The following is a 14,425-nucleotide window of genomic DNA, read 5'->3' as shown; positions in this document are numbered from 1 at the left end:
GGGAAGATAAAGCAGAGGAATACATAAACCTTAAGCAGGGTAAAATGAGTGTTCAGGAGTATACTCTAAAGTTTAATTAGCTATCCTGTTATGCTCCTGAGATGACAAGTAGTATGAGGGCCCGAATAAGGAAGTTTTCTTCTAGCCTTTTAATGATTTGGTGCTTGAGTGTCAGGAAGCTATACTGAATAAGGAGTTGGACTTTGCTAGGTTGACAGTTCACATGCAACAAGTAGAGGTGAAGAAAAAAAGATTTCTGAATCTAGGGAGAAGGAAAGACAGGCAAAAAGAGCCAGATCTGCCGACCAGGGTCACAGTCAACCTCAAAGCGGTATGTGGGGAAATAAATGGTAGAATAAAAAGAATTAAGTTAATGCACAGTTTGTTGCCAATGCCCTAGCGCCCAGACCATCGACAGACCAATAATCTCAGAGTTTTTAGACTCATCATGGAACTAGATCTCCAGTTACTCAGTCATAGGGCAGTGTGTCCTAGCATTATCGTACTTGTCCATGGTGTGAGACTTACAGAAATAATCACACAGGGAAGTGTTATTTCGAGGGGAGAAATTGTTATTCTTGTGGCAAGGTGGGTCACCCTCAAAGAGATAGCCCTTCTGCTGGAGGAAATATGGGGGGGGGGGGGGGGGGGGGGCTAAGTCCCAAGCCGCCTCCATGACTCCTCCTTCTAAGAATGCCCCTTCAGGTGTAGGGAGTGGTCGTAATCGGTTATATGCTTTGACTAATCGTTAGGAGATAGAACCTTCACCAGATGTTGTCACTGGTACGTTATGAATTTTTTCCCGCAATGTTTATGTATTGCTTGATCCTGGGTTTACCTTATCTTATGTGACCCCTTATGTGGCTGTTGGTTTTGGGTTTGAGCCCAAATTTATTGTAGAACCCTTCACTGTTTCCACTTCTGTAGGTGATTCTGTTATTGCTAGAAGGGTGTATAGAAATTATGTTGTGTCTATTCTTAGCCGGGATACTATGGCAGACCTTGTAGAACTTGATATGGTAGACTTTGATGCTATCCTTGGGATGGAATGGCTCCATTCGTGTTATGCCATACTTGATTGCAGAACCCAAAAGGTTACTTTTTCTTTCTCAAATGAGTCACCAATTGAGTGGGCAGGAAATTCTGTGGCACCTAGAGGTCACTTTATCTCTTATATTATAGCCTAAAAGCTCATCTCCAGAGGTTGTATGTACCATCTAATCTGAGTAAAAGATTCCAGGGTTAAAATTCTTCCTCTTTAGTCAGTCCCTATAGTGAATGAGTTTCCAGAAGTCTTTCCCAAAGATCTCCCAGGGATAACACCTGATAGGGAGATAGATTTTGTCATTGATGTATTGCCAGACACGTCTTATTTCTATTCCACCATAAAGAATGAATCCCGCGGAACTGAAAGAGTTAAAAGAACAGCTCACAGACCTCATAGACAATGGCTTTATTCGTCCTAGTGTTTCTCCATGGGGTGCACCCATACTTTTTATGAGAAAGAAGGATGGGTCCCTTCGTATGTGCATAGACTACTACTAGTAGAATAAGGTCACTATTAAAAACAAATATCCTCTTCCTAGGATTGATGATCTTTTTTACCAGCTTCAGGGCGCTAAGTGTTTTTTTAAAATAGACCTTCATTTAGGCTATCATCAGTTGAAGGTTAGGGAGTCAAACATTCCAAAAATAGCCTTCCAAACCCGATATGGTCACTATGAGTTCTTACTTATGTCCTTCAGGTTGACTAATGCCCTGCAGCCTTTATGGATCTTATAATAGGATGTTCCATCAGTTTCTAGATTTGTTCATTATAGTTTTCATTGATGATATTCTAATCTATTCCAAAAGTGAGGAAGACCATGCCATTCACCTCCGAATTATCCTTCAAACCCTTAAGGATCATCAGTTATATCCTAAGTTCTCCAAATGTGAATTCTGGCTGAATATTATTGCCTTCTTGGGGCATATTGTATCTAGTGACGGGATTAGAGTGGATCCCCAAAAGATTGAGGTAGTGAGAAAATGTCCCAGACCCACGACTCCTACCGATATTCAGAGATTCTTGGGTTTGGCGGGTTATTACAGAAGGTTCGTAGAGAGGTTTTCTTCCATAGCTGCTCCGCTCACTAAATTAACTCAGAAAAAAGGTGAAGTTTGTGTGGTCTGACTTGTGTGAAAATAGTTTTGAGAAGTTGAAAGATAAGCTGACTACTGCTCCTATTTTGACTCTTCCCGAGGGTGTAGATGGTTTTCTGGTATACTGTGATGCATCCCATGTGGGACTTGGTTGTGTATTGATGCAACATGGTAAGGTAGTAGCTTATGCATCTAGGCAGTTAAAGGTGCATGAGCGAAATTACCCCACTCATGACTTAGAGTTAGCATCCGTGGTGTTTACACTTAGGATCTGGAGGCATTATCTCTATGGAGTGAATGTTAATATTTACACTGACCACAAGAGTTTGCAGTATGTTTTCTCACAGAAAGAATTGAACCTCAGGTAGAGGCGTTGGATAGAGCTTTTGAAAGACTATGATATGAGCCTGCATTACCATCCAGGCAAGGAAAATATTATAGCCGACGCTCTCAGCAAGTTGTCTAAGGGCAACTTTTCTTATGTTGAAAAGGGGAAGAGAGAGATGGTGAAGGATATTCACCGCCTTAGAAATCTGGAAGTGCGACTCCTAAATTCTGAAGATGGAGGGGTGATTGTTCATGAGATAGCTAAGTCATCCCTTTGTACTGAAGTTAAAGAAAAACAGGTTGAAGATCCCATCTTGATGCAAATTAATAAAGATGTGGGTCAACAAAAGGTAATGTCGTTTAAAATTGGTGGTGATGGTATTCTGAGATATGAGGGTAGCTTGTACGTCCCAAATGTTGATGGAATGCGGGAATGAATCCTTGATGATGCACACACTTTGAGGTATATTGTTCACCTGGGATCTACTAAGATGTACCATAATCTGAAAACTTTGTATTGGTGGAATAACATGAAACATGATATAGCTGATTTTGTTTCCAAATGTTTGAACTGTCAGCAAGGGAAGGTAGATCATTTGAGGCAAGGAGGTACTTCCCAAGAGATAGCTCTGCCTTTATGGAAGTGGGAGATGATAAATATGGACTTCATTATAGGATTTCCGAAGTCCCGAAACTAGTATGATTCTATATGGGTAATTGTAGATAGGCTGACCAAGTCAGTGTACTTTTTGCCTGTCAGGACTAACTATTCAGGAGAGGATTATGCTAAGTTGTTCATCACAGAAATAGTTCATTTGCATGGGGCACCTGTGCCCATTATATCTGACCAAGGTACGCAGTTTTCTTCTCAGTTTTGGAGATCTTTTCAGAGAGGTTTAGGTATCCAAGTGAACCTAAGAATTGCTTTTCACCCCCAAATGGATGGGCAAGTGGAACGCACCATCCAGACCCTTAAGGATATGTTGAGGGCTTGTGTGATTGATTTTAAAGGTAGTTGAGTGGATCACTTACTATTGATAAAGTTTGCATATAATAACAGTTTCCATTCCAGTATTAAGATGGAGCCATTTGAGGCATTGTATGGGAGAAGATGTAGGTCACAAATAGGGTGGTATGAAGTGTGTGAGATGCAGATATTTGGGCCTAATCTTGTTCATCAGGCAATGGAAGATGTGAAGCTTATTAGAGAATGACTTAAAACAGCTCAGAGTCGTCAGAAATCCTCCGCTGATGTTAGGAGAAGAGAGTTAGAGTTTGAGGTCGGAGATTGGGTATTTCTGAAGGTTTCTCCTATGAATGGAGTTGTGCGATTCGGAAAGAAAGGTAAATTGAGTCCTCGCTATATAGGACCATATCAAATTTTGAGGAGAATAGGTGGTGTTGCATATGAGTTAGAATTGCCTGCCAGTTTGGGTTCTGTCCCTCCGGTATTTCATATATCCATATTGAAGAAACGCATTGGAGACCATTCTTTGGTGTTTTCTGTAGAAGAGATCAAGGTGACAGCCTCCTTATCATATGAAGAGGAACCTATTGCAATCCTAGATTGTTAGGTCCAAAAGTTAAGAAGTAAATAAATAGTTTCAATTAACGTGTTGTGGAGAAATCAGAAGGTTGAGGAAGCCACTTGGGAATCAGAAGACGACATGAGAACAAGATACCCATACCTTTTTAACCCAGTATATGGCGGATTTAAAGGTACAACCCTTACCTAAATCTTTCTATGCTTTAGTATGCTTGGAATCATGCTTGTCGGTGTTCCGCATCATCATTCAGGGATGAACGATCCCAAGGGGGGATATTGTAACACCCCAATATTTTCTTAGCTAAGTTCCATCCATGGAAAGTCTAAGCATTAGTTTCTAGAATGATCTAAATTATTTTTTATGTGGAATTTCATAGATTTCAACCTTTTATTATGTAGATGACTGAATTAGCTTTCCAACGATATAAGATTCGTCCAAAACGGACCCTCGGTGAAGATTTTATGAATAATTTAAAGTTCCAGTTGTAAACATCATCATTTTGGGGTCTAGCGCATCGTGGAGAGGTTCAAATTGACAATCGTCAAATTCTAGTGGCTCTCTGTAATGGTGGCGCATCGCGGAGGCACCTAATTTCCCACTCGTTGAATTCCAGTGGACCACCACGATTGTGGCGCGTCGTAGTTGCGATAACGCTCAATTTACACCTCAAATTAGTGTAAGGGATCGTTGTCAATATATTTACCCAACTTTGGAGTCGGGGTCGAATCCACAAGGAATGATGTGAGTGACGATTAAGCTAATTTGAAGCTATAGCTACAAGTTCAATTCAAACAAATGGTACGAAACTATAAAATTAAGATGGGGGTTTTGAAAGTATCAAGTAATGTTGTCACTTCAATATTAATGTTTATAATCAATATAAATGGGAAACCAGAGTTATGTTCACCAAGGGTTTCGGGAATTGACAGATACTAGGTAATGCTAGAGATTCTCAGAATGATTAGAACAGCAGAATATCCCTGACGATTATACTATCTGACTTATCTCTCAACCTCACCAGACAATTTATTATCTAATTTTCTCAAACTTAGATAACTTATCTATATCCAATAGGATGTTATCTCATCGAGTCCCTGTTGATAATTCACGTCCTCTAGTCTATTTCTCCGTTAGAAGCAAATAAAACTTAAGGCATAGCCTAATGTTTGCAACCACTAGATTTCAGTTAAAACAACAGAATTTCAAGATGTTCCACTACTCTTTGAAGCAGTTAAACACCTAGTATCATATCAAACCCTAATCCATGGATCCCATAACCCCGACTAATGAAATTAGCTGCTCATGCTTTGATGAACGAAATCACAAGTTGAATTCATAATAATAAGGATAACTTATGATTAGGTGGAAAACAACAAGTAGTTTCTTCGATTGAATCACAAGGTAGAAACCCAAAAATAGTTGATAAAAACAAGAAGAATAATTGATGTAAAAGAGCAATGTTACGTGCCTCTCTTCCCTAGATTAATGCCTGATAGATAATGATAGATCACCTAAAAAAAAAAACCTAAAACAGCTCTTTAAATTGTCAACCCTAAATAAGGAAATAAAATTAAAGTTTTAGTTTTCTCTTCAGAATAGACGATGATGCTTTTGACGGCGCGTCAGATACCTGGTGACGTGTTCGAGATGTCGTCAAAGATTCCAGTGAATTGTTGTCTTCTGATTCTTCTGATGGCAATTTTGACGGCGTGTCAAATATATGACGGCACGTGAAAAATATCGTCATATCTTTACTGGAACTCAGCATGATCTGCTTCAGGTTGATGACAATTTTGACGCCTCATCACAGATTTGACGGCGCTGCTGAAACAATGTCACATTTCATCTCAACTCCTTAGGTTCTGTCTAAGCTTAACGGCAACTTTGACATCCTGTCCCATGTCTGAAGGCATGTCAAAAATGGCGTTAGCCACACTTCAGCTTATTTACACCAGATTTCAGCTGATTTATTCCTGTTTCCTTTGGTTTCCTCCCCGATCACTTGTATCTGCATTAAAACACTAAAAACAATCAAAAACAACAAAAGTTTCTTAAGATTTTGCAATTATTCCTCGTTAAAAGCCACAAATGCGTTAGTATCTGCTCACACATCACACCCTCAACTTAAAACAATTGCTTGTCCTCAAGCAACCAAAATACAACACTACAATGCTTAACCAAGAAATACATAAGATACCCATGGTACTTGATTTTCAATTTTAGCTCAAAACACATGGCACTCTCCAAGTTCAATTACTTAAAAACCCAACTATGTTTATAAATGAAGATCCACAATATGAAACAAAGGAATCAAGATTTGGCATCAAGTTAGAGACAACAACTATGCATATATACAAGTTACACTACCCAAACAAGTAAGCAGCTAGCAGTGCAACCAATATGCCCTTACAACAAAGAAGTCCCACTTCACTCATATATGAAATCAATCATGTTAATGCGGGGACGGTCAAGAGACACTCACTCTCAGAAAAAACTTCCAATCACTGCATGTCAAATACCATATGCTTGCCCTTATTTTCATTATCAAGGTGTCCAGACAGGTAAGTTAGGATCACTATAGGTCTTTTCTTGGGCTTGTAATGTAGGCTAAGGGTTGGTATGATATTTAATGGAATTTAGAGTGACTACGCCTCCTTGGCACTACTTTAACTTTTGGGGTTCACTTATAAACCTTTTTCTTCTTTTTCTCCTTTTCTTGATCACACATTATTCAGGATGGATGTGGCTTTTCTTTTTTATTCTTTTTCTTTTCTTATTCTTGTTCCACACCACCCAGATTTTTATTCCTTTTCACTTATTCTTTTCCTTTTATTGTACCTTTCTTCATACCCAGTTTACATCACGCACCCCTATGATAGCCACCCTCAACTTAGGTTGTTTACCTAAGTCAAGGTACACAGTGTCCGAGGAGGACCAGGGCCAAAACAGGTTCATTATGATCTAAACGGGAAGGTGATACGTGTCATAGAAAGAAATGGTCAATTCAAGCTCAAAATAGGGATCAAGAGATATCATGTATGTAGGGAAGGTCATTTAGGCCAAAATGTGACTTAAAAATCAAAACGGCCTATGATCCTTTCCTAACGCCTATCTTTCAACCAAGGTAAGACTAACCGGGAAAGTTCTAGATTCAACACACATAGGGAATTCAGTAAGACCTCACACACACATGGCACAGTGGTACATCACAAGCTACTACCCATTCAGTTTATGCAATTGTTAGAAGTGATTATCATATCCCTAGTACTAATGCCCACATTTAAATGCATATCACATAGTTATAAAACAGACCAACAGAGAGGTGTTTATCAGTCTTAAAAATCAACAAAAATATGTCAACTACTCTAGATACTTATTTTTCTCCAGTTAACCACAATACATCACAAAACAAACACAATACTACTAAACATGCCAGCTCTACTAGGAATAAGACTTCGGGGAAAAGAGGCATGAAAACAAAACCCCCAGAAGGACATCACACCCACAAGTAACCCTACCCTCAACTTAATATCATGCAGTGTTCCCAATATGTCAATCCAAAACAAGAGACTTAGAAACATACTTATGGCACCATGGGTGCAAAGATCTGATGTCAATAACACAATACAAATACAAACAACAAAATACCTTGGGTTGCCTCCCAAGAAGCGCCTAATTTAGTGTCGCGGCATGACTCAACTCAACTTTTTACTCCATCTTTAGGATATGAACTTCACCCATAATGTAGAGTCCATCTTATTGCCTTGCTAATAGGGAGGTGGTACAAAGATTAAGAAGCCGAGTAATGGATGATGCATGGTAAACAACTTAGCTTTAAAGCGAGGTGTGTTTTTGTGTTGCTTATCAAGTGTAAAATAAAGAATATAGGATTATTGTTCCTCATCTTCACAGTCTTCCACTATTTTAGATAATTCCACAGACAAGATATCATCTAAACATAATGTGAAAAAATGCTTCGAGTGTGGCCCAAAAATCCTATTTCAAAATTTACACTATCCTATACACACTCACTTTTATTCATCTTCTCAACATTTTACTTTGAATTGGGATAGAGTTTTCATAAGAGATGGGCTTGGCTTCTTCTTTTGCGTCTAGCACCATTTCCTCAATCTTGGCATCATCCCTTATGGTTGGCTCGGTTGGTTGGGAAATCTCCAAGGGTTGATCAACATCAAGCTCATCATCAGTATAGGAATCTTGCTCTTCATCGTCAAACTCTTCCATTATTTTAAATGATTCCACAGATAAGATACCATCTAAACATAATGTAGAAAAGTGTTTTGGATGATTGACCTCAATATCCATCTCTTCTATCCTTTCTCTTCCCTCGTTAAATGCCCTAATATCTTTACGTATGTCACATATGGTATCATTCATTGTGTCTATTCGATCCAACATTAGTTGAAGCATAGCTTCAGTGTCACTCTTTCCAGTGCTGCATTCTTCCTTTTCTTGACCATAAGACCTATCATACTTATAAGAAAAACTAGAACTTGGGTTAGCGCAATAGGGGGAGGGGGAATTTGGCCAATCACTCCAATATCCATCTTGACCACCACATAAAGAACAATTATACTCCCGGTAGGATGGAGATGGTGCACACATCTCTCTCCGGGGAGTATATCTACAATCTTGCCAAAAGTGGGGTCCATCACTATATGGACATGGATCATCAAGATAAGATTTCCAACCATCAAACTTACATTCATTCCATGATGCCATAGTAAGAAATAAACAAAAATAAAGAAAATCTACCTAACACAAGAAACAAAGAAAATCACAAACAAATATTTACAAGTTTGAATTCAAGCAAGTAAGCTAAAATTCCAAATTAACTCAATACGCCAAATTGTTCCTCGGCAACGACATCATTTTTTATAACACTTAACTTACACTAAAATTAGTGTAAGGCGGTCGTCATCAATATATTTACCCAACTTTGGAGTCGAGGTCGAATCCACAGGGAATAATGTGAGTGGAGATTAAGCTAATTTGAAGCTATAGCTACAAGTTCAATTCAAAAAAATGGTACAAAAATATAAAATTAAGATGGGGGTTTTGAAAGTATCAAGTAATGTTGTCACTTCAATATTAATGTTTGTAATCAATATAAATGGGAAACTAGAGTTATGTTCACCAAGGGTTTTGGGAATTGACAGATTCTAGGTAATGCTAGAGATTCTCAAAATGATTAGAACAGTAGAATATCCCTGACGATTATACTATATGACTTATCTTTCGACCTTACCAGACAATTTATTATCTAATTTTCTCAAACTTAGATAACTTATCTATTTCCAATAGGATGTTATCTCAGGTAGATTAATCCAGTTACGACATTAATCATTAAACAAAAGGTTGGTAGCTTCCGAGTCCCTGTTGATAATTCACGTCCTCTAGTCTATTTCTCCATTAGAAGAAAATAAAACCTAAGGCATAACCTAATGTTTGCAACCACTAGATTTCAGTTAAAACAACAGAATTTTAAGATGTTCCACTACTCTTTGAATCCATTAAACACTTAGTATCATATCAAACCCTAATCCATGGATCCCATAACCCCAGCTAATGGAATTAGCCGCTCATGATTTGATGAACAAAATCAGAAGTTGAATTCTTAATGATAAGGATAACTTACAATTAGATGAAAAATAACAAGTAGTTTCTTCAATTGAATCACAAGGTAGAAACCCAAAAATAGTTGATAAAAATAAGAAGAATAATTGATATAAGAGAGCAATGTTACATGTCTCTCTTTCCTAGGTTAATGCCTAATAGATAATGATAGATCCCCTAAAAAAAAAAACCTAAAACAAGTCTTTAAATAGTCAACCCTAAATAAGGTAATAAAATTAAAGTTTCAGTTTTCTCTTCGAAATAGACGATGATGCTTTTGACGATGCGTCAGATACCTAACGACGTGTATGAGATGTTGCCAAAGATTCCAGTGAATTGTTGTTTTCTGATTCTTCTGACGGCGTGTCAAATATGTGATGGTGCATGAAAAATGTCATCACATTTTCATTGGAACTCAGCATGATCTGCTTTAGGTTGACGGTAATTTCGATGCCTCATCACAGATTTGACGGTACTTTCGAAATGTCACATTTCATCTCAAACTCTCAGGTTCTGTCTAAGCTTGACGGCAACTTTGACAGCCTGTCCCATGTCTGACGGCGCGTCAAAAATAGCGTCAGCTACACTTCATCTTATTTACACCAGATTTCAGCTGATTTATTCCTCTTTCCTTTGATTTCCTCCCCGATTACTTGTATCTACATTAAAACACTAAAAACAATCAAAAACAACAAAATTTGATCAAGACTTCACAATTATTCCTCATTAAAAGCCTCAAATGTATTAGCATCTGCTCACACATCAGGTGGTACCCGAAATTAGGTTTTTAAGTTCAAATTTGCAGTTCCATTTAGGAGTCATTAAGGGTAAATTTGACTTTTCCCTAGCATTTAAAACCGTCCAAATAAAGGATTTAGGGTAAGTTTGAGTAACTTAACCCTATTTTCATTAAAATCATCAAGAATCCTCTCTAGGGTTTCAAACAAGAACTTCAAGAAACCCAAGATTCAATCGTGGGTTTTCAAAATCGATTGAAGATTCAAAATCCCCAGATCATACCCTTCAAGAAGCACCCGCTAATTTCGTAAATAGAGGTACATGGGGTTATCCTAAAGTTCATGGGCATGTTTTCAAAAAGGAACTTACGCAAGACTTTAAACTTATACAAGAACATATATGTTTTTACAAATGGGGATTTTCAATTGATACAAATAATATGTTTTGATATATGATTTTAAAAGAACTACTGAGATATCATGGGGTTGTTTGTTTGAATGTATTTAAATGGTTGAATTGTGAACATGTGACCTGAAATTTTAAAAGGGTGTGATGTACATGAGTTGTGAATTTTCTAAATTCCCCATGATGATGTTTATACCCCATATTATGCTACTATTAAAACCATTGAGAGCATGAGTTTTGCATTTGATATGACATTACTCATAAATGATTAAACTTCTTGAATAATTGCATGTTTAGAACCATGGTTTATGTGTTTTAATAGTGTGAAAGTCATACGTATGTGCATTGGTAAATATTATGTGTAAGGCCCCGCAAAATCCCCTCTTAGTCTGAGCCTTAGGGCATATCGAGTGAGGCGTAATTTCAGCCCTAAAAGATTGAGATGTATCTTCCTAAGTGAGTAACATGCTAACCATATAGAATTTCTCTAATTTTCATATTTTTTTTACATGGGAAATCTAATAAGCTTTCCATCGATATAAAATTTGTCCAAATTAGACACTCGGGTAAGAAGTTATGGCCAATTTAAGCCTTCGTCATAAAACTGCATCATTTGAGAGCCTAGCGCATTGCGGAGAGGGTGCATTTGGAAATTGTCAATTTCCAGTGGAACCTCGCAATTGTGGAGGAGTCCCAGGTCCTAACTAGTTGGAAAATGCAATGGCTCCATATCGCAGAGGCTGTCATTTTCCTAGTTGTCTAATTCCAGTAAGCCAACACGATTAGTGGTGCATCGCGGAGGCTAGTGAAATTGGGATCCAGTTCAATCTTTCCAGTTTTGCACAGATGTTTAAAAGGACATTTTGGACTTTTTCCAAGCCTATAAAATCGTGGAAACACTTACAAAGCCATTTACAAGCATCCTATAAGGGTTTTCTCAAGTTTTCTCTCATCAAGAACCCTAAATATCTAAAACCTCTTCCAAGAATCTCAAGAGCCCACCATGAGTTTTCTAAATTGAGTCAAGATTCAAGGTTCCTAAGTTAAGGGCCTCAAGAGCCCTCGCTCTAGAGCAAGAATAGAGTCCCAAAAGTGAGAGTTCATCCAAAGCTTCTAACTCAAGGTATGTAGGGTTTTGAACAAGAGTAACCCTTTCACCCTTGTGCCCAAAAGGCTATTTACATCATGAATTTCTTGAAATATATGAGGAGTTTAGATGAATTTGAATTGAAGGTTTTCACCCATTATTATTTAATGCATTATCTTGATATTTCCCATGAATTATGAGTCAAATGACATGATTTCTACATATTTTATTGAGAAAATTATAGCTGGGTATAAACCCATGATTTCACTCCTTGAGAAGCTAATATTTGAAATGTTTGAGATATTGAAGCATATGACTATATTGAGATTTTGATATAAATTGCTGAAATTCCCAGATTTTCATATGATTTATAAATCTATATGCTATATATTATGCTTTTGATAAGCTTTAACTTGAGATTGATATATGGGTTAGTAAGCCCTATTTGAGACTTGTGAATTTATGAACTCTTATGCTATAAGCACCCATGTTATGAGTATTTTGAGATGATTGAGAAATGAATTGACCTAATGGTCCTTGAGCTTTGAAATCCACTTCACTACATGAGATTATTGATTTGATTAATGGATTTATGGTGAACCATGTGATTATTCTAAAAGTGGATTTTTATGAGATGAGCGTAGGTAATCTAAAGGGAGTAGTATTTAACACCGAGCGGGTAAGTTACTATGATTTCTTACCCCAAAAACTACGTGTCACCGTAGGATGTGAGCCTGAGGCTGATTATATTATGATTATGAGTGGGCCTGAGGCTAAGTTCATTTAGTGATCACTAGACCTAGGTTATACTCCTTGGCAAGACTATGACGCTCCTCCCCAATGTGGGGTCTCTTACTTAGAAGGACAAAATGTTGGACTCCATATAGCTTGCATAGTTTATGTCGGTTACGAGAACCTCCCTTGTCTTTCAAACATCGAGATCAAATACTTATTTTCCTTCCCTATAGTCTATTTTCCTAAATGGTTGAATTGCAAAGATGTTCCCTAACCAAGGTATTTTTCTTGATGTGAGTTACTTTCCTAAATGAAAGCATCTTTCCTTGTTATAGTATTTTCATAAAGCTTTGAGATAAGTTGTTCCATAAACTAGAATGCTTTCCAATTGAGATAGAATGATTTTTCCTAAATCTTGAAATAAGATATTTTCCTAAAGTGAATGAAATGCCTTCAAGTATGCTTTCAAGTTATATGATTCCAATTCAAAGTATTTGAGTTCAAAAAGAGTTATGAGATCTTGAGCATTGATGAAGTTTTACCCTCCATGAGATATATGAATGATTTGGAAGTATCGTGTGAAGTTCCTTTATCCCTTGAGTATTGAGAATAAGAGGAGATTTGTGATTTCAAGTGAAAGTATGATGAATCAAGAGATTTGTGCTAAACGCTTTATCCTACTTGATTTATGAGCTTTACATTTTATACTTGTTCAAGCCATGTGAGTCATCCTATATTGCATGCATGACTTGATTGAAGAAGATTGACACTGTTTTATACATATGCATCCACCCCCACATACTCAGTACATCCTCAAAGTACTGATTCACATACACATCTGTGTGCTACATTGTCTCATAATGTGGGTACAGGATTGTAGTACACGTACCATATCCAATCAGTTCGCAGCTTCCAGTCATCAGGTGATGGGTCCTTTGATTCAGGGCTACGGGTCAGTGATAAAATAGAAAAGTGTTGTATTTTCCTTATTCAGTAGTATTGAGTTGGGTTGGTTGGGAGTCATGACCCAGCTACCCACGGTCAGTACTAGTAGAGGCTTCATAGATAGTTAGTAGAAGTTGATATATTGAGTTTTAGTTTGATGAAAACTAGAGTTGTAACCTTGTGACTTTAGTTTTGTATTGAGAAAATTTATAATAAAGTTAACTTCCATTTTATTCCTCTAGATTTATGCATTTTATTCAGTTGTTTATGTGTTATGCCAAGTGAAGGGTTAGCTTGGGGTCACTTGTGACCCTAGACACCGTGTAGTATCTCGAGGGGTGATTTCGGATCGTTACAGTATGAGAAGTTGGAAAGTTGATGTGATATTGATGACTTGCAAGTCGGGTATGACAATACCCTGCAGAGTATGACATGTGATTAACTAAAATGAGTTTAATTCATTGATTTTGTGAGATTGGTGGTTACCCAAAGAAAGCACGAGTCAAATGACTCTACGCTGAAAATCGTGTTTACCGACTCGGGAACTTAGTACCTTGCTGTGTGATCTTGTGTACCTGACATTATGTCATCCTAAATTGGGACTATTATTAGGATCCCTGCTTTGTAATCTTGTGCACTACCATACTTGATTGGGTAGAGACACCCTTCTATGTGATCTTTTGTGTCTTTACCTCACTTATACTCTAATCTCGGCGGCAACTGAGATTTGACAGTTGGTGAAAATGTGAAATTATAGGGTGTAGCACCTAGCTCAAATGCATTGCATTTTTGTTGAAAAATCATTATACTAAGCCCATGTATTTTCAAAATCATATTTCAATAATGTACTTTATATCAGCTG

General features: G+C 37.5%; 1 pseudogene; it reads left to right on the top strand.

The window, feature by feature from the left end:
- Positions 1 to 14,425, top strand: part of LOC107841647 — a 37,435-nt pseudogene that overhangs the window by 21,378 nt on the left and 1,632 nt on the right.

This window comes from Capsicum annuum, chromosome 9 (genome assembly GCF_002878395.1).
Source record: "Capsicum annuum cultivar UCD-10X-F1 chromosome 9, UCD10Xv1.1, whole genome shotgun sequence".
Taxonomy (NCBI): domain Eukaryota; kingdom Viridiplantae; phylum Streptophyta; class Magnoliopsida; order Solanales; family Solanaceae; genus Capsicum; species Capsicum annuum.
The sequence above is the reverse complement of the archived record's forward strand: the minus strand, read 5'-3'. Positions and strand labels throughout refer to the sequence as shown.